The following is a 22,590-nucleotide window of genomic DNA, read 5'->3' as shown; positions in this document are numbered from 1 at the left end:
TAGATTTATTAAATATATTTTGGGACATAATATGGGCATATTTGAATTTCTTACAACTGAAATTCCTGCATCCACATGCATTTTAAATTATGAAATATATTACCCAAACGCTCTACAAAGAAATTGGATCGATTTACGCTTTCATCAATAGCCTTCAAAATTACCTGTTTGTGCACATTCTTACCAACATGGCGTTTCATTAACCTTTTTTGATTTTTGTAAATATGGTAGATGAAACATCAGTAGCTCTTTATTATTTAAAGTTGTATTTCTCCCATTATGAGTGAAGAACCTTTTTCTCCTGTGCAGTATATTTGTTTTTTCATATAACCTTTGCCTGGTTTCCAATGGTTTGCTGTACCTTTCTTATTGCTTTACAAGACATTTTGATATACTAAGAGCTGTCTGTCACGTGTTATCTCCAACTTTTTAATTCAACTTTGTGGAATTTTTGTTATCCAGATTTTTTTGGTCATCTAATTTATTAATCCTTTTCTTTATGAATTTTCAATATGGAGTGCTACTTATAAGAGTTATCCATTCTAAAATAATAAAGATAATTTTCTGATTTCTTCTGATGTTTTTATGTTTTAATTTTTATGATTGTGTCTTTAAGCCATCTGGACCTTATTTTATGAAGGTGACAAAGGGATCTTCATTATTCAGGATAGGCTAAGGTAGTCAGTCTCTGATAAGAAACAACCCCTCAATGTCCGTGGGAAAACGCATCAAGGTTTCTCTCTTCCTCTGTTTGCTGAAGGTCTGAAACATATTCCAAGCCACCCTCAGCAATGTAGGCTGTTTCTATTTTGAGCTCTGCCATCTCAACAAGAGGCCTTTGCTTTTGCTGGGTAAGGAGAAGAGAAGCAGCTGGAGAATCAAGAGAGGCTTTTCAGTGGGTCAGCTCAGAAGTGACGCATATCCCTCTGCTCACATTTCATTGAACAGCTCTAGTCACATGGCCCAGCTCAGTTGCATGGGGGCTGGGAAATGTAGTCTCCACTATGCCCAGGGAAGAATGGAAAACCAAATATTGGTAAATGGGTAATGTTTACTATAATATCAATTTTATTGAACTCTGCACAGCTGCCCTATTGTCCAACATTAATTATTGCATAATCTATTTTTTTTCTCACTCATTTGAAATGCTATCCTGATTATATACTGAAAGCCTCTCTATATTTCCATTCTTCCCTCTGGTATCTTTGACTTTCTGTATATTTTAGACTGGTAATAAAGTGTTTTAATTATTATAGCTTTATAATATATTATTATTTAGTAGAGGTAGTCCTACTTCATTAGTTTTTTTTATTTATTTTTATTTTACTATGAATTTCAGGATCAATTTATATTATTTTCCTGAACTTCCTATGATTGTTTATTGTATTACTTAAATATTTAGGTTAATATAGTAACAGTTTATATCTTTTGCATACTGAGTATTTCCATCCAAGTAAAGAGTATGTCTTTATTTTTATTCAAGTTGTCTTTTATATCCCTTCTGAATGTTTTCAAGTTTTCATCATATAGATCAGATACATTTAAAGTTGTTTTCCTTGGTATCCCATCACATTGATGCTGTTCTAAGTAGAGCTTTCATTTATATTTATAAGTGCCTTGTATTTAATGAAGGAAAACTGATGTGGGGTATATCATTGTATACCCAGGAACTTTACCAAATCTCTTTGCAATATTTTTCACTTGATGTTTTTCATTCTAACAAGTATACAAGCGTACCCTATGTAACAAATGATAATGTTGTCTCCTCATTTCTAAATTTTATATCTATTTTTTTCTTTATCTTTGAACTTAAGTTTATGTATTTTGATGTTTGGTAAAGTTTTCATCCCTTTATGGCTGGGCAAAAATTAATCAATGTTGTATACGATATCATTTTATTAGATTCTGAACTCATTTTGAATTAGAACTATCTAATTCAATAAAAATATTGAATATCTCCCACAGGAAAATCCCTATGATTTGTCTCACATAATATAAAAATAGAAATAAAACAGAGTCCTTGCTCTCATAGTTCTTTTGGTTGAAACAAGCCAGCAACAGGAAGTATGCAATTGTCTATAATTCAGATTCAAATATGGTAAATGATACAACTGGAAGTCAGGGAAGCATTCAGGGATAACAAGATTTTAATTTTGCCCAGTTGGGCTGGGAACTGAGATGGCAAGAATGGGAGAAAATGGGCAAGGCTTCACTGCAGAAGTAGCGTTTAAATGGCATCTCAATAGATGTTCGGAAACGAGACAGGAAGTGCATGCTCAGGTGGCCAGTCGAGATCCAGGGGCCAATCTGGACTCATTTTTGAAGCTTAATTTCATTCAGCACCTACAGTAAGTATGACCGTGCACATTCAGTATCATTTGGAGACTGCAGGTCTGTGGGAATAAGACACTAGTAGCTCATTTGTCTTAATCTGAATGTGCATTCTATTGGAAATTAGGATCATTTCTTTTTCATTAATTGAGAACCATGGGTTGTCTATAATTTCATTTATTTTTCAGAATCTATCTTAGACTTTGACATATAAGTCAGGCTTTTCTTTTTCTTTTCTCTTTTTATTTTTGGCTCATAAATGTTTATGGACAGAAGTTTCTACTTTTTATCTATTTTTAATACGTGAAAAAGGCAACATTCATTTTGTAGCAAGAGTAAAATTGTTTTTTCTTTGCAGACAAGTTTTAGTTTCAGGAATGTTGCCAGTCTACCTTCATTAAAAGCAATGAGTTTTATGATTTTATGGGAAGAATACTCTGTGCTAAGAGTTAACTGACATAAGTTTTAGTTTCAGGGTTTTGGTCAAGTATCTGTACATCTGTGGACACAAAGCCTTTTGCCATCAGTTTCCTATTGTGTTCAATCAAGATATGGGATCATAACACTCCTAGGTTCCTTCTGTCCTGAGTGGTTTTAACCAATCCCAATTTTGCCTTGTATGTCAGGTAGCTTGCGTTTCTCTATGCCAAGCACATGTCCTGGTACTGACCTAAAGATAAGAGATTAAAAAGTACATAGCACAGAGGACAGAAGAGACGATTCCCAGGATTATTTTGTGTTCCCTTCCTTCCTTCCTTTTCACCTTATTCCTCAAAGAAGCAAGATATCAAGTTCTTTCAGAAGTTCAAATGTTATGACAACTTATAAATAAACAAGTTATAAATAAACCTTCGATTTATTGTATACATCGGAGTCTTCTCCACGGCACCTGTATCTCTTGAAGATAAAGTCTCTTCAGTGTTGTTCCCAGCTCAATACATACTGTGTGTTTCTCTAGCAAGACGCCTTAGCAAGATGGTGCATAGGAATCCTCAAAGATCCACTTATAGAAGGGACCTTGAGTATTCCAGGACTCTGCCTTTAGATATTTGAATTTATTTACCATCACACTCTTTATTTCAAAGCTTAAACCATCTGGGACTTCCTAGGTTGCTCAGTGGTTAAGAATCCGCCTGCCAATGCAGAGGACACGGGTTCGATCCCTGCTCCAGGAAGATCCAACATGCCGTGGAGCAACTAAGCCTGTGTGCACAACTGTTGAGGCTGCGCTCTAGAGTGTGTGAGCCACAACTGTTGAGCCTGTATGCTGCAGCTACTGAAGCCCGTGCACCTAGAACCTGTGCTCCACAACAAGAGAAGCCACCACAATGAGGACCCCGAGCACCACAATGAGGAGTAGCCCCCCGCCACTCGCTGCAACTAGAGAAAGCCTGTGTGCAGCAATGAAGACCCAATGCAGCCAATGTATTAATTAATTAATTAGTTAATTTTTAAAAAAGCTTAAACCAGCTAATCTTTCTTGTGATAAATTAAAATCTCTGTCACTTATGTCCCTTTCCTTTTGAAATCTCTGCTGGATAAGAATACGTTTATTATAAGAAGGAGATCATAGGAATCTTACTCTTCAAAAATCTTACCACATTGAAAAAGAATGGATGAAGTATTTTCTTGCCATTATATCATTTTTATCACTAACTCAGGAAATGGTGCATTTTGAAACAGTGAAACCATTTGAATCCATACTTCAGTGGCAATCTGATATGATGGCTGGGCTAGCAGTCTGTGATTTGAAGATCCACATTTAAAAACATAAAGACCCTTTTAAGTATCCTTCCCCCGAAATACTAGTATTTACTAATGGCATTTTTTAAAAAGCAAGTCTTAGTTTTCACAAGAAATATTCAATATTGAATCCGTAAATCATAGTAAGAATATTCTGGAAATATGACTCTATCATTTAAAAATGGCAAAATTCTTGCTGATTATGACTAGAGTTTGGAATCTAAACAATATACCAAACCATCCACGTGTCCAGATTAGCAAAAAGAGCAGTATCTCTCAACTGCAAATTCCTGCCTGCTGCCTGGTTTCCTCTAATATTGTCAGGAGTCCTCTACTTGCTTCCAGCAATTTCCCAAATGGCTATTTTGTTTTTCTTAGTTCTCAATACACAAGGCAGAAGTCAGTCTTACTCTCACGCTCTACCAAAGCTCCCCAAAATTCAGGGTCATAAAACAATAAATATGTGTTATTGCCAGTGAGTCTGCAGGTCAGCTCCATGGTGCTTCTGGCTTAATCAGGGTTCATGTATGCGTCTACGGTCAGCTGTGGGTTGGTGAAATAGCTCTGCCAAATTTTGTGTGGGCTCTTGCATGTATTTGGGAGTCACCTGGCTCTAGGCTGATCTGGGCTGGCTTCCACTCATCTCTGTGTGTCTTGCATCCCTCAGAGTCAGTCTAGCTGTGACCTGTTCTCATGGTGGAGCCAAGGGCGCCAGAGCAGGCAAGCCTGGAGGTATTCTCAAGGTGGAAGCAGAAGACTAAGAGAGAGGTGGAAAGCACACAAGGCCTCTTGAGGTCTAGATCCCAAATGGGCATCCCATTAATTATGCTGCATTTTTTAGCCCAAAGCAAGTCTCAAGGTCTGAGGAGATTTAGGGTGGGTTAATAGACCACCTCTCAACAGGAAGAACTGCAAAGTCACATTGCAAAATGATGTGGATACAGGGAGAGTGGGAAATTTTGGCCAGTTTTGCCATCAGACAAGCTTGATTTCCACTGAAATCAAAGCCAGCTAAAACCTGGACAATCCAGTGGCCAAAAACCTTCTTTGTAAATGTTAGTATTTTTGAGTTGGTTTTTGCTAGCTTCCAGAGCCAGTTGTTACACAAAACTATTAAATTACATAAACTTTAAAGTAAATATGTTACACTGAGAAAAAGGTAATATGAGTAAACACCCACCACTTCCTGGTTGTTTTTATTGTTATCTATGCTCTCATGGTTATTTACAGCTATAATATCTAAATGGTGGAAATGCTGTATAATGGATCACTATTGCATATCGCTGCCCAAATCTGTGCCATCATGTTGGTAGCTTGAAATTGGCCACAGGAGTATTTACAGCTCTGGAATTGGCAGAAACTACTAATCAGGGCCCTTTTCTCTTGTTTTGATATCTGCTGGTTATCATTTACCAGCACATAAGTGGCTGTAAGTGTGATGGAGGATTTGGAGGCTGAAGTCAAGTCCTTCCTGCACTTTGTAGCATGAGTTACAGATTCACCTTATTTATTCTTCTTTTAAAAATTGAGCTATAATTGACATAAGCATTATATTAGTTTCAGTATTTGTATGTATTATGAAATGGTCATCACAATGAGTCTATTTAACTTTCATCACCACACAGAGTGACCGAATTTTTTTCTTGTGATGAGAACTTTTATGAGATATTCTCTTAGCAACTTTCAAATATGCAGTACAGTATTATTAACTATCCTGTGCAGTAATCCCCATGACTTCTTTATTTATAACTGGAAGTTTGTACATTTTGATCCCCTTCACCCATTTCATCCACACCCCCCCCCCACCACCTGCCTCTGGTAACCACAAATCTGGTCACTTTTTCTATGAGCTGGGGTTTTGTTTCATTGTTGTTTTTAGATTCCAAATACAAGTGCGATCATACAGTGTTTGACTTTCTCTGATTTATTTTACTTAGTATAATACCCTTAAGGTCCGTCTGTGTCGCCACAGATTACCTTATTTATTCCCTATGTTCTGTTGCTTCGGTTTGAAAAAGGAAATGTATGGATGGAGTAATTACAGAAACGAGATCTCTTAAACGTGCAGTTTTAAATCAGTGAGGACCACGGGGGTAAAAACTGCTTTTCTCTTTCTTTGGTAAACTCAAATGTTTGTAAATGAAAACATCAATTAATTCAAGTTACTAATGTTAAGGTACAAGCCTAACCTTAAGCTTACGTAGAAGAATAAGGCAGGCAGTATTCACATGATAGCTGTGGTCATAGGATAGGGTAGATACATGCAGGAAAACATTTCCTTACATTAAGTGTTTTCAACACGTTAGTTTCAGCATGAGTTTTATGTCTTGAGAAGCAACAAAATGCAAGTGAGTTACTATGTTTTATCTCCTTGTTGGAGACCAGGGCTTGTTTATTTTTCTGAGTCAGATGGGTTGAGGTTTGCCTTCCAGTATCACTGCACTGCAAAAGGTCATTCCATCAACACCAAAGTCTGTCAAGCAGAGAGCCTTGTCAGAGAGAAAACTTACTGAAGAAGCACTAGAAAATAGATAAAATTCAAAAAGTAGGGCTACTCAAATTCTGTTCTTTTGTTGTACCAACTTCACTATGAATTTCCAGAAAAAGCAAGAATTGCAGCAGTTCTGTGTGAGGGATCAGGTTGGCTGAGCTATTCCTTATTTTTAAAATCCATTTATTAGGGGTGCTTTGATGAATTGTTGAACTATGGTATTGCATGGTGGGAACTTAGGATAAATAATATGATATTTCAGAGTGGGAAAAATTAGACTGGTAACTAAGTAAAGAATCAGGATTCTATTTCTAAGCCTCTAGTAGCTCTAAGAAGGTCATTTTCTTAACTTTCAGTCCATAGCCTCCTGATATTTTAATTGTTACAGATAACCAAGGGGTGAAAGGTAGAATGAATCATGTGATACCAGAATGAGACATCAGTGTGAACCCCTATGTAGCTCAATATATATACAGATGGATTAATAGGGAAATAATTATAGATATGTGTACATACACAGGTGTATACACACACACACACACACACACACACACACACACAGACATAATACACGCACACACGTATATTCTCAAGCTCTGCTCACTAACAAAACTTAGGAGCAACAATACCCCCCAGAAGCAATAAGCACATCTAGTGCCCAGATCTTGGTTTCTAATACCATTCTCCAATTAAAAAAACCAGAGTTCCTTGGAGAAATGGCTGATTCTGGAGCTGTGACAGGGAATTTACATGATAAGCCTGGATCATTTGTGGTTCCAGAAAGTAAGTACTCAAAAAACTAAAAAAGGAGGGTATATCAACGGAACACCAGAGCCACCTGAAAATAGCTCCTGATGGTCATGCTGGAACCATGTGAGCAAGAAATAAATAATGTAATATTGGCCTGTAACCCAAAGTATTAAATAAACATCCATGAATCCATACTGATATAATTATTTGATTGAATAGAATTTTTAAATGGGAGCTAATAGACAATAATAGAAAATTCTCCCATACAGAAAAATCCAAATAATTGATGTAAATAATGCCCCGTTAATACGGTAGACTCTAACTCCAGACTTCAGTGTGGACTTCACACAGTGCCTACCTTCCAAAGAGAACAGTATGGAAACGGTAACTTTACGGTGGGGAAACCTGCCAGCTGCTGGCTCAGTCAGGTGATCAAGGTCAACATATCAGCATTGAGTCAGGTTGATGGTATGTAACCTTTATATGATGTCATAAAGGTGACACTTGTGGTCTTTCTTCTTAAAACTGGCAATTCCAGTCCAGTCATGAGAAAAACATCAACCAAACCCAAATTAAAGGATATTTTACAAGATGCCTGAACAGTAGTACTCCTCTAAACTGTGAAGGTCATCAACAACAAGGAAAGTCTAAGAAATAGTAACAGTAGAGTAACCCTAAGGAGACATAGAGACTAAGCATGATGTATCAGTAGTATCCTGGGTGGAATCCTGGAACAGACAAAAAAAAAAAAGGAGATAAAAACTAAGGAAAAATTGTTGAAGTATGGGCATTAGTTCAAAATAGTGTATCAATATTGGTTCTTTAGTTGTAACAAATGTATCATATATTTGTAAGTTACAGCTGGGGAAAACTGGGGAAAGGGGATGTGGGATGTAGTAGAATTCTCTCTACAACCTTGGCAACAATTTGTATACCTGTTGACAGAAATCTAATATAGTTGCTGTAAAAAAACTCCAAATTGAAAATTTATTATTTTTATTTTATCGAGGTATAATTGACATATAGCATTTTATTAGTTTTAGGTATACAGCATAATGATTTGAAATTTGTATAAATTATGAAGGAAATTCTATTAAAAATAACAGTGACATAAATGCTAGATTTCCCTTACCAAATTTTCTTATATTTTAAAGAACATGCTTGGATATATTCTGGTGTTTGGTTTTAAAGTCAAGTGTCTGTAGTATAAATCTGTAGGTCATAGATGACAAGACATGCTCAGTACAAGGATGCTTAATTTTGGAAAGCTTTACACCTTGAAGCATATTAGCATTTTAATCTAAGTAGCTGAAATTACACTGTAGAAAAGTCAACTGTGTGAGGATCTATTTCTAAATGTGCCAATACCCGACATGGCAACTGAGACAAATTACTTCATCTCTCACTCATCAGCCTTTCTGCCAAAACCACACACATATTGCACTCTGTTCCGGACACTTGAGAACCATGTATATCTGGTAATAGTAATAGTAACTATTTTTCTATTACTAATAACCATGCAATTTCATTGCATATTAATCCTTTGTGTTCTGCATGAAGAAAGCCTCTAGAATCCAAAGTACAGTTGATTTTCTACCAAATAAGTCTAATTTTCAATATTTTACGTAGTGTTGAGCTTTGAAATTTAAATTTTTCAGAAACAAGTAGCATTGTAGTGGGTTTTAGATTTATGGGGAGAGATGATACCCACATCCACTCACCATGTGGTCGCAACTAAGTTAGCTGAGCTACAAAAAGATCTGTCCACGTCCTGAATCCCAGAAGCTGTGAATGTTACTTTATTTGGAATGGGGTCTTTGAGGGGGTCATTAAGTATCTTGAGATGAAAAGATCATCCTGGATTACCCAAGTGGGCCCTAAATCCAATGGGAAGCATCCTTGTAGGAGACACATGGAGGAGATGTGAAATAAACAGAAGAGGAGCAGCCAATGTGAAATAGAGGCAGAGGTTAGAGTGATGCAGCCACAAGCCAAGGAATGCTTAGACCCACAAGAAGCTGGAAGAAGCCAGGAACAGAACCTCCCCTAGAGCCTTCAGGGGGAGTACCACACACTGCTGACATCTTAGCTTTGAACTTTTTGCCTCCAGAACTATGAGAGAATAAATTTCTGTTGTTTTAAGCCACGAAATGTGTGGCAATTTGCTACTGCAACCAAAGGAAATTAATACATTGAAACAGACAATTTATCACATTATCTAAAACCATACCATCCAATATGGTAACCACTAGCCACATTTGAGATGTAACTGGCCCAAATTAGATGTACTGTACATGTGAAATACCTAACGAATTTTGAAGGCTTAATATGACAAAAAGGAATGTAAAGTATTTCACTAGCAGAGCCTAGTGAAATTTTAACATACTGAAGTAATATTTTGCATATATTGGATTAAATAAAATACATTGTTAAGCTTAATTTCACCTTTTTTTGCCTTTCTAAAAAATTGTGGTTACCAGAAAAATTAATAGAACACATGTGACTCACATTAAAGTTCTATTGGACAGAGCTACTCAAATACAACAGTGAAAACATGTAGAGGTCTGTCTATAAGAAGTACAACCTTGCCACTGTCAGTTCACAATAAAGTCATCCTTTTACTCTGTTCATCCTGTAAAAGAATAAAGACTTACTGTTTTGTTGCTTTCAAATTCAGTTACATAGATTGTTTGGGGTACAAACTCGGACATCCTGTTTTTCATTTCTGTAGTTAAACTGAGTCTGTAAAGATAATACTTTTAGCAAAAGAGCATGTGGATTTGTTACCTGACAAACAGAGGCATTTTCCCTCATGACCTTGTCAAGTAGAAAGACAATTTCCTCATTAAAAAATTGACAAATTTAATAAGAAAACTACAGCTCAGCTTCTTTAAAAAAAAATTTTAGAACTTCTATTGAGATATAATTGGCATACAATAAATTGCATATATTTAAAGTGTACAATTTGATTTTTTTTCTTATTAGTAATGTGTATATGGCAATCCCAATCAACTACAGCTAAGCTTACCCTAGTTACTGCATGCTAATGAATACATTACAAGGTTTATTAGTCAGTTTTTGCTGCAGCAAAACTGCATTAAAAGAAAAATCCTCAAACTCAACAGCTGACAAAACATGCATTTATTTTCTTGTCCAGGGATGTGTAACCAGCTTTGTAATGCTGTGCTGTGTTGTGTGATGGCTGAGTGGCTCAGATCTCAAACTGGGTTCAAATTTTCTCTTCTGGTCTCTATAATCTCTGTGAGGTGGCACTTACTTGAGGCTGCTCTTCCATGGCAGTGCCAGGAAGTGAAAAAGATGAGATGAGTGAAATCCTCCCTGCCGCTTCTAAACCTTTAATCATGACTGGCGCAATCTACTACCACCACATTTTATTGGTGAAAGCCGGTCATATGGCCAAACCCAAAGTCAGTGGGGCAGGGATGTACACTGTACTTACTGGACCCCACTCTGGGGTCCCAGTAGTGAGGGAGAGAAAAACTGAGAACAATAATCACATCTACCACACAATAAAACACAGTTTTTTCCCCTCCTGACTTTCAATTCAATATCAGGTTTATATTAATCGGCTGTCTAATAGGTGATTAAATTCTGCAGTAGGAAACACAGGAATCAGAGATGAGGAAATAGCCAGGCCTTGCCTTGTAGGACTTTATAGTCTAACGGAGACAGGCCCATTATTTAACACCTTTTGCTTTCTCATCAGTAAAGCAGAGATAACATGCCTGCTTTGTATAGTTATCAGGAAGAGTCACGTGGTTATACCTATGAAGAGTGTGCACAGCACCTGACACGTAAAGATAATAAAGGTTATAACTGTTGTCTGTATCTATTTCCTTGTCCATTTAGTTATTTATTTTGACTTTAATTTAAAAGAATGAAATACATCTATATTTATATGTACTTTGTAAAGAAAACCAATGTGGAAGAAACACACTAGCATGTTAACAGTGCCGATATTTGGGTTTTGGCATAATGAAGGATTTTTTTTCTTTTGCATTTAGGTAGATTAAAAAATTTCTACAGTGATCTATATATATTTTAAAAGATAATTTACCCAGTGTATTGAATCACATTGGGAAATTCCAGCTCCAACATTGTTTCCTAATGACTTTCACCAAATTATGTAGATAATTATGCAAACATTAAAGCTTGTTTTGTTTTCATAGATATTGCTCGGATTCTCTAGAAGTTTTGTATTGTGTATAAATGTGAATTTGATTTCTAATACTTGATACAGATGTTATTTTAATATTACGTCTGTTCAAACTCTGCAACCGGTAAAATCATCCATTTCTTTCTTGCTTTACCCTCTTGTTGTTTAAATAGTCGAGTATTACTTGATTTCCTCTCTTGGACAAGGATGAGTATACTGCCACAATACAACCTCATTATCCTCAGGGTCTCCCAGGTTCATTTTAATTGTTAAAACTTAGCAGCATGAACACAGACCAGTGAGCAAGCTGGGTTTTTCTTTTTTCAAGTTGTCGGTGTAAATAAGTTAGGGCATTTGAAAATATGAGGTTCTGCTTCCACCAGCAGCCTTAGTAATTAATGTGCAGAAGCTTTATCAAACATTCGAAATAGGCTGAGTATTTTGCTGAATTTTTTCCAGATCTTGGAGTTAAGATGATCAGTACTTGCTACTTTTCAGAGACTCTTTCAAAGTACTCTAGCTAAACACAGGACTAACATTGAAAGGTTCCCATGGCTGCTGTTTAATCACGAAAGTAAAGGACAACCAGGAGACAGCCCAGTTCTAGAGCCTTCTCTATTTGTAGTGTCAGAAGCATTTTAACGTGTTCTAAATCTTTTAGTTTTTGCAACTACCCCATCTCAAATTTGATTTTAAAACTCAAGAGCTAGAATGATTGATCCAGTGCCATTTCTAGCACCTTCCATAGAAGTTTTGCCTACAGCATATTCTGCCATCAACCATAGTTTTCTAAACTTAATTGCATTTCATTATAATCAAGCAATTCAAGCTGCATTTGAACTTCGGGTGATATCTTTATTTTCTGGAAAAATTGTTATCTAACAGCCAATCCTGACTTCCTGAGGTGTTAATAGATTAACTGAGAAACAAGTTATATTTCTGAAACATTTTCACCTATTAAAGAGATAAATTACTATGTGAGTTAATAAAAAGTATCATTTTTATGAAAAGATAGTTTGAGAGAGCACTATTAGGACAAAAGCAGAAATCTGTTTTGGGGGTTTTTTGTTTGTTTGCTTTTTATTAGAAGTGCCCTATTTTCTCAGTCTTGACAGTAAGAGATGAATGACTTCTGCACATATTTTATGTTGGTTAATACAATTGAGAAAGATTATTGCGGTAGCTAGTATTCTAAGATGACATTTAAGTCAAATCAGATTTAGTGTGTTTGCCCCAGACTATCTGACTGAATATGTTATTCAGTAAATCTACAAAAAACAGACTAGAGATAATGACCGTTATGGAAGGTCCATTGCCTTGATGGCCTGTGGTGTTGCAAGCAATTCTTTTAGAAGAAATGTATCCACAAGATGCTGGCGAGCCCCCCATAGCAGAATTTTTATGAAAGTGTAAAAAATAAGTTCACAAACAGTGTAGGGGATTGGAAGGGAGTAGGGAGTGGGGAAAGTAGGAAGGAAAGATTAAAAGAGTGAAAAATCAAAGAAAAATAAGATATCTGAGAACATCTCTCCAATGTTTAAAGTGATTCTATCCAATGAACTTGCGCTACTGGAAATGTTCTGTCTTTGTCCTCCAGTGTTGTAGCCACTTAGCCTCATGTGGCTATTGAGCACTTAAAACATGACTGATGTGACTGAGGAAACTGAGTTTTTAATTTTATTTAATTTCTAACTGAAACAAGCACATGTAACTAGTGGCTGCCTCAGGGGAAAGCACAGGTTCACAGCTTTACCGCTCAAGGTGCGGTCTTTTCAGGAGAAGCATGAACAACCTTTGGGTGCTTATTAGAAATTCAGGATCTTGGCTCCCACTGAGACCTACTGGTCCAGAATATGCATTTTAACAACATCCTAGGGTGAGTGGTATGAGAGTTTGAGAGGCACTGCCCTAGAGCAGTTTTCACTTGCTAATTAATCACCCATTCAGAAAAAAAACTGGAAATTCTCTATTTTTACCATGGGCTAACAACATTAGCACTGTATTCAGTTTGCCCGCAGAAGAATATCTGATGCAGTAGGAGTGAGTTGCAATAGTTTTGGAACTGCTTACTTTAAATCTTTTCCAAATGTGAGCAGAATGTACCCCCTTGATTTGATTGATCTGTTGATTCATGCATTTATGAAAGAAACACAGTCCTTTTGTGGAACGTGCTGTCTGAGATTTATTGAGCATCTGTAGTTAAATTTGGGCATGTACTTTATTTCTCTGCAGTGAAGGGAAAGGGGAGGAAATAAACAGATTATCGGGTTCAATCTTGGGACTGAAATTAAACAACTATCATTAAAAAATTTAAAACAAGAAAATGTGCTAAGAGCTAAAATTGGAGAATGATGTTGACTGAGCAGTTGATTGTGTTTGACCCCTAACCATATGCCTTAATTTGAGTTCCCCTAAACCTGACTCTGAGACAAGAACTTGGATACAAGAAGTCTATTGAACAATGATCCCAAGAACTACAGTGCGTGGAGTGGCGAGAGTGAGGCAGGGACGGGAGGAAGGACAGTAAAGGGCCGTTGCTGTGTGTGTCACAGACGTGGGCAGCTGGGGTTCAGTCCCTCTTGGGGGACATCTGAGAAGCTATAGGTATTGGAGGGAGGAAGATGTCAACATGGATGGGAACTGTCTCCCTACACTTCTGGTGACTTGCTAAGTGGTGGTGATGGTGTGGGGTACCTGCAGGGTCTTCTCCACCTAATGGAAATGGCTTCTGTAATAGGATGTTACCCTGCAGAAAGGCATCAATGGGCTGTTGGGCAGTGAGAACGAAGAACTAGGACACCCACATCTCACCTAGGTCTCCTATAGTTTAATTATTTGGCTTAGGTGCATGGCTCTGGGCCCCAGAGTATAGTAGAGGCATTGGATTTTGTAATCAGAGAGATAATTCCCTGCTCTAATGTCAGTATTCTTCTGTACCCTTCCTCACCAATACATGTTATTTCGATTTTACTAAACTTACCCTTTCCATCTCTTTCTCTATTCCTCCAGAGAACACCAAAATTAACCTATAGGTTAATGAATCTTAAAAACACGGGTATGATTTGCTTGCGGTTCCATTTGCCCATGTGTGTTTAGCTACTTCTAAGTTCAAGATATTGTGAGTATTTGAATTACATTTTCAGAATCAAGAGAATGAGCGTGCATGGTATGATAAAGGAGATTTACTGCTCTTTGTATGGCTTCATTTTTGTTTATCTCAAAAATAATTTAAAACCACTTACATAGGTGCCTCATACAATAAGTTCTGGATGGATAGAAAATAAGGGCAAGTATTTATAGAAAAAAGTCTTTAAGATTTAAAAATATTACATTAAATCAGATTTAGTTATATATTATCAAGTTGACTTTCCTACATAAAACAGAATTCTAAAGGCTCTACAATAAAACCCAGGACAAATGGTCACACTAATTGCAGAGGGTGCAAAGGTACATTCACTTACCTTAAGCAACCTAGTGTCCCTTTGGGAGGTAAGGTATGTCCCCAAAAACAGGGAACATAAGCTTATAAGAGAACATATTTTATGCACAGTCACATGAGCAGGACCAGAAGGACATTCTGTGGATTTTTGGGAGAATGTCTATGTGAGAAGGGCCTGGGAAGACATGGTGCTGTCTTTTAGCATCCTCAGTAAGGACTCTTTTGGACATGGGAACCTTTAAACCAAGCCTTGAAGAATTAACAGATAGGTGTAGAGACTTCCAGGAGATTATGCAAATAGAGTTGGGTTTGATTGTATTGGGTTTAGGGGACTGTGTATAGATTGCCTGACTGAAAAAAAAATTTTGGCAGAAAAAAGAAGACACAGTTGGACATGCCAGGGGGGAACATGAGTGCCAGGGGTAGAACTTTAGCAGTGTAATCCTTGGGGTCTCTACTACAGCTGAACAGACCAGATTCACTGCACATATGTTTTTTTGCAAAGTGGAATTAATCACGACAATAGGGCGTTATTGCCCCAATAGTTCATTTTCTTTTTAGTCCCATATAAGAACAGTGTTTGGAGCTTATTCATTAAAGAGTTCATCCATTTATTTGCTTTGTTGAGTGCCTTCAACTAGAAATGCAACACTGAACAGAAGAGCTCACCTTACACATAGACATATGGTTACAGTTCAATGCAATAAATCTTAATAAAAGTACCCATGAAACTATATACAGTTTAATCACATTCTCTAATTGAATTGTTATTTAATTCCTATTTTCAATGGAGTCCCATATACTTTGTAAGAAGACAGAATGTCTGAGCAGAAAATCTTACAAGAGGAAATCCAATTTATCTGATACTACAATCCTGTTTTTCATTTGTGCGTAATAGTTCTTCAGCAGGATGTTCTGATGCATGCTGAAATGGGCCTGCAGACCTGCCTCTAGGAAAACCAGGCTGCCCACAAGCATTAGACATGGGGTGTCACTTGTATGCAGTCACCAGGCTGGAGTGGGGAGCAACCTGTGGTCCCTGAACTCCGGCTGGATCCTTTCCATGAAGTCCAGGCCGAGGTTTGTGGGCAGTTCCCTGGTGAAGGATGCCAGGGTCTTCTGCAGGTGAACTGAATGGAAGGTTGGAGGTGGTAAGAGTCAGACATAGATTCCTGGTTGCCCTCACTGTCCCCCACTTCATTCCCATCTTTCTTTCCGAATTGTCTGATGTATAGTCGTGTGGGTCCCACCAGTAGATGCAAATACATGCATCTTCCATAGATTCCTTCACCAGCTCCCACCGTTTTGTAAGACGGAATTGCTCCAGTAAACCCTGCTTCCATGTCGCTCTGAGTGGCTCTGCCTCCCTAATCATGTAGCATTAGCACCTGTTCACTCCGGCCCCCTCGTCAGGCTACCTCCAAGCTGTAAAGCACCACACGATGCATCTCTGTGACTGAATAGCTGCAAAACATGCAGATCATGATTTTTTGTTCACCTGCCCTAAAAAGGCCTGAGAAATGAACGTATGTAAGTTCTTATGTTGTTGAAATCTGCAGTGAGTGATGAATGGCAATCCCTTATCTATCAACGGAGCACTTTCTGAAAGCTTTCTTTGTTCTCTCTTTTTCTTTATTTTTTCAAAGATGATCTTTGGGTTTTGTAAAAGTATGTTGTAATGAGAAAATCAAAACCTTTACATTTTAGAAAAGGGATAACTACTTTGTCTGTGAACTCCTTATCTAAATGTAGTCTAATTTTCATACAATTGCTAAGTATTCTCTATGCATGGGTTGGCTCAGACACACTGATGGCCCTGTTTACCTTCACCCAGCCATCCTGGGGGAGAGACTGGAAGAAATGATACCCTTTCTTCAAAGCCTCTGGAGCCCCCTGCCTGCACAGATTGGGGGGCACAACACTGAGATTTCTCAGAGTTCCAGGGGAACCTTTGTAAAATCCCCATCTGTATAAAATACTTCTAGTATGCTTCCATTAGCTCATTAATGTAATTTTCACATGATTATTGCAGATAAGCTCATTAATGTAATTTTCACATGATTATTGCAGCTAATGATTATGTAAGCGTTTCTGATCATGTGGAAAATTAAAGATGTTAAATTAAAATATTGACACTGAATTAGTAAGTAATCATTGTTTATAAGATGTCTAAGTTTTGTAAGCTTTTTTAATGTAATCTTTTAAAAATCAAAGTTAACATGTCTTTGGTGTATAAAATTATTGTGACACTTATTTTCAACTTCACACAATGCTTAACAGCTTTTGTAATACTTTTTCCCTTTTTTTTTAATTGAAGTGTAGTTGATTCACAGTGTTGTGTTAGTTTTAGGTGTACAGCAAAGTACACCTATATATATATATTCTCTCTCTATATATATTCTTTTTCAGAGTCTTTTCCATTATAGGTTATTACAAGATTTTGAATATAATTCCCTATGCTAAACAGTAGGCCTTTGTTGCTTATCTATTTTATATATAGTAGTATGCATCTGTTAATCCCAAACTCCTAATTTAATCCTGCCTCCTAACTGCTTTGGTAATCCTAAATTTGTTTTCTTTGTCTATGAGTCTATCTGTTTTGTAAGTTCATTTGCACCATTTTTTTAGTTTCCACATGTAAGTGATCTCATACAATATTTGTCTTTCTCTGACTTACTTCACTTATTAGTATGATAATCACTAGGTTGTAGCAACCATGTTGCTACAAATGGCATTATTTCACTCTTTTTTATGGCTGAGTAGTATTTCAGTGTGTGTGTGTGTGTGTGCGCGCACGCATGTGCGTGCGTGTGCCACATTTTCTTTATCCATTCATCTGTTGATGGACCTTTAGGTTGCTTCCATGTCCTGGCTATTGTAAACAGTGCTGCTCTGAACATTGGGGTACACGTATCTTTTGTCTTTTCCAGATATATGCCCAGGAGTGGGATTGCTGGATCATATGGTGACTCTATTTTTAGTTTTTTAAGGAACCTGCATACTGATTTCCATAGTAGCTGCACCAATTTACATTCCCTCCAACAGTGTAGGAGGGTTACCTTTTCTCCATACCTTCTCCAGCCTTTATTATTTGTAGACTTTTTGATGATGGCCATTCTGACTGGTGTGAGGTGATACCTCATTGTAGTTTTGATTTGCATTTCTGTAATAATTAGCGATGTTGAGCATCTTTTCATGAACCCATTGGCACTTCTATAATGCTTTCATATGGCTTCCGCATTTGCCATGGGAAAGTTCGTTTTTACTGAATCAGCTTATATTTTCAGAAATGTGACTTCATTCACAGGCCTGCGACAGAGCTTGGCTTAAAAAAGCATCCAAAAGTGTTAGTGGTTATTAGGATAATTTCACAGGGAGGCACTAGTAGGAAATGGGACGATTTGTTCAAAGGTATGATTTATTTGTAACTCTGATGTTTATGTATCCAGTTTACTTAGAATGTTTGAAAATTTTGAGGTAACTCTATGGTCTTAACTTGGTGGTAGGTCTGTCATTGTCCTTGATTCATAGGCCTCAGGTATCTATGTGAGCAGCAGTTTGTATCTGAAATTATTATAAATGGATTTGCATATTAGAAATGAGCCCGTCAAAGCTCCATTATTAAATAAGGTCACAGCAGTAATTCTGATTAATGGAGCTGGTTCTTGACAGCTCCGAGGATACTTCCAAGACCTTTATAAATACACACTTTCATGACAGAAAATGCCCTTCATTTCCTTACCTGTAAAGGATGGGTAATAGTGTCTGATATATGGATTATAACGGAAGTGAGAGAGGTTCCTCAATTAGCTAAATGGGAACAAGCAAGCCGAGCTGAGATGCAGGTGCCGGGCCATCAGCTGGTCACTTTCAATGGTCTACACATCCTGTCCCTGCCTGTGATCCTTGCAGAGGACACAACTCCAGTTTGTGATTTTTAAATATTCTGTGAACCCCCAGGTTTGTTTGGGATAATTTGAAACCATAAATTTGAAATCTTAGAGGGACAAGATTTTACTGAATAGCTATAGTGGCATTTTTTTAGTGTTATCTTCAGTAAATACAATTGTGAAAGCCCTGTACATTAAATCAATGCACATAGGAGCTAAAACAAGAATGTCATGAGACAATGCAAGGCTGTACCTCAAAAATTGCAAGTGTATCTGTGAGAGTAACAGAAAGATCCAAATCAGAAAGAAAAACTTGCCATTGCCGTTCAGAATTTCTTAAGCATTGCATATATGATAAGTCTGTGTTTTAAATACCCTGATGGAATAGACCAGTTTGGCAATCTGAAAAAGAAACTTAAAAACTCAGCTGTCAAACATATGTCATGTCCCTAGCAAGAGGCACACCGAGGGAAGGATGTAACTTGGAGAAATGACACAGGACTCAGCTTTCCCAATTAAGCTTCTGAGAGGAATGAACAGCATTGTTACAACGTGGGAAAAGGAATCCCATAACCTTATCATTATTTGTGAAATTCACTGATGCCGTTAATTTGCTTACATAGGTTATATGTTACACAGCTTTATAAGTACCCACTTTTCCTTGTTTTTAGGCAGTAAATTGCCAATAATGTACAGGCTTTGCCTTCTGGCTCTGAAAGTTTGTGGAATCTGTCATTTCAGAAAGGGAGACACAGAAATAAGCAGTACAAATCAATGGGAAGTTTTGTGCTTTATTATTATTATTTTTTTAAGATAATCAAACCCTTGAGAGAGCTTCCTTAGAAATAATAGAAGTTTTGGTTAAGAAGCAATCTACAAGGTCCCCTCACCTTACTGGAGGGGCAACAGACCCATCAGGTGCTCTTCAAAGAAAGTGCTCCTGGATGTAATAGACGTGGGAAACCTCATACACCATGTTGCTGTCTTGGAGAGGAACAATTCACGTTACCATGTGAAAGTTTCTGATAAGTCCTGTCTTAAAGAAACCATTTTAAGTTTAACCCAGTGACTCCCAAATTTATTTGACCAGAGTCCCTTTTATGCCCTAAAACCTTGGCACACTGGTAAACATTTATTTGCTGCGACCTTGAATTTCTCCTGAGTACTCAACCTGTGATCTTTGGGCGAGCAACATCAGCCCTACCCAGCGCTGTTAGAAATGCTGAGTCTTGAACCCAGCCCCAGATGTGCTGAATCAGAATCTGCATTTTAACAAGATCCTCAGGTGGTTCATGAACATGTTAAAGTTTGAGAAGCACAGGTCTGTTTCCATTCTATTTTACCACCTTCACTTCCATGAAGTTAGAGGCCTGCTGAGAAAATACCTCCTGCACAGAATTTAAATAATTTGGGACCTGCAGGGAAGTTGTTGAACCCAAGTAGTGTCTGCATGTGGCTTCTCTCTAGTTTCTATGATTCTGGGAGACGTCTTTGGAGACCTGCTCCTTTGTTCAGTGGGTTATGAGTGATGAATCTCTAGATTACAAACAGCGAACAATGGAGCCCATGCCTTTGGCCAGGCACGGTTTCAGCCAGTGGGAGTGTATAGAAGCAGATGTATTGAACCAAAATCAGAGCACAACTAATGCTTCAAGAGAAGATGTGCATTTGCACAAAAAAGGCAAGAAAATACAGAATTGCAGCTTGCTGTTGAAAACTGCAATGGATATTATAACTTTCAAATATGATTATTGGTTTGTTCTGGCAGGTGAAACATTGATGAGAAATCAAAACACTGTTCGTTTTGCAAAACATCCGCAGGAGTATCTCTGCCAGAAGCAACTAAAATGGATACAGTTGACAGAGAAGGGACAGAAGGGACCTTTCTGGGGTGATGGAAATGGTATCTTGATAGAGGTCACATGGGTATATGCATTTGTCAGATTTGGTGAATTGTTCGCTTAATATTTGTATATTTTACTGTATATTAATTGTACCTCAATAAAAAAGTAAAATATTTTATGAAATTTGAGTACAGTTGGTGTTAGATGCAGCAATGTGGGCTGTCAAGAATCCTTTGATGAAAATGTGCATTTGGAAATGCCCTTCACTTGGTAGAGGGAGAGTATTTCATTGAAGGGCATAGCCACGTGGGTTGTGCAGGCTGGTTTCCCATGACCTCATAGGCAGGCCAGTCAGGGTGGCTGTTCTCCAGGGAAGCCGTGCACAGAGATTGTAGAGTATCTGTAAAATGGCAGTGATAAACATACTTTTTGTGGGCAGGTTTTGAAGACTGAATGATTTAATATATGTAAAGAACTTAGAATAGTCCCAGCACATAACATTTGCTATATATGTGTTTATTAGGTAAGTCAAATGGCTCCAGTAAAGTAGCTACTACAACCACCATTACTGTCCTCTTGGTCAGTTTTATTTTCTTAACAGCACTTTTCAGTATTTAAAATGATCCTATTGTGAATTTCTTTTTGCATGTTATTGTTAGTTACTCGCCCACCTATTCCATGAGCCCCAAGATATAAGGAAGCAATCTGTACTGTTCATTGCTATACCTCCCACCCGCCCTGCCACCACCACCACTCAGCACTAGAACAATGCTTGACACATAGTATACGATCAATAACATAGTGAATGAATGAATATGTGAATAAAGTGTAAACAGAAAGTTCTGAAAGAAGTGAATTCTGAGATGTAATCTCATTTTCTTAAATACTGTTAGTGATAAGTAAATAGCTCCCTGGAACTGAGGTGTCTGTTTTGATGGGATCAAGAAAGCCTCTTGAATAAAAGACCCAACAATTGGAAAAACCAAGGCATGAGCATTCCAGACAGAGAGAAATGCCAATGCCAAGCCCTGAATCTCGAATGGTCGTAGCTCATCCCAGAATCTGAAGGAGGTGTGTATATCAATATTTAGAATAAGATTTTATTTGTCTCCAGAGAAACAAAAACTTCTGCTTTTCAGAATACATAAAGGTTTAGCTAAGACATTTATTATAGCATCTAATTATGCCAGACTTACCTTTTTTCCCTTTAGGATAGTACATCAACTAAGATTAGGTGGTTTATATTATGGTTGGGAATAAAGCCAAATTAACAACAGAAAGGTTTTGACCTTCAAATTTGGCAAGTGCTATATTTCCATTAACCCCCGCACCTAGCTTCAAACTCCAAGGGGTAGGGACCTAATCATGTTCCTCTATGTACCTTTTAGAAGCTTCCCAAAGTACCTTGCACTTAATAAGCACAATTAATGTGTAATCAAGTAATATGAATTGAATTTGAAAATGTAAACCACATTCCTGGGACTTCCCTAGTGGCACAGTGGTTAAGAATCCGCCTGCCAATGCAGGGGACACTGGTCTGATTCCTGGTCCGGGAAGATCCCACATGCCGCAGAGCAGTGAAGCCCACGAGCCACAGCTGCTGAAGCCCATGAGCCTAAACCCCGAGCTCCACAACAAGAGAAGCCACTGCAATGAGAAGCCCAAGCACCACAGCGAAGAGCAGCCCCCGCTCGCCTCAACTAGAGGAAGTCCGCGCACAGCGACAAAGACCCAACGCAGCCAAAAAAGATAAATTAAAAAAGAAAAAAAAGGAAAATGTAGACCACGTGCCCAAGAGCTTGAGACCCAGGATTTAAAGAAAGACCTACTAAGACTTTTCCTGCTAGAAGCACAAGGGGGGCCACCACACAGTCCGGAAGTTGGGCCCACTCCTTGTAGCTCACAATTTTCTTGTTGACCTTGCT

At 37.7% G+C, this 22,590-nt stretch overlaps 1 protein-coding gene across 5 annotated transcripts in view; it reads left to right on the top strand.

Annotated features, from left to right (window-relative positions):
* PLCB1 (phospholipase C beta 1) overlaps positions 1-22,590 on the top strand; it is a 688,164-nt gene that overhangs the window by 260,533 nt on the left and 405,041 nt on the right. The gene's annotated exons all lie outside the window — the stretch shown is intronic.

The sequence above is a fragment of the Hippopotamus amphibius genome, chromosome 12 (genome assembly GCF_030028045.1).
Source record: "Hippopotamus amphibius kiboko isolate mHipAmp2 chromosome 12, mHipAmp2.hap2, whole genome shotgun sequence".
NCBI lineage: Eukaryota > Metazoa > Chordata > Mammalia > Artiodactyla > Hippopotamidae > Hippopotamus > Hippopotamus amphibius.
The sequence above is the reverse complement of the archived record's forward strand: the minus strand, read 5'-3'. Positions and strand labels throughout refer to the sequence as shown.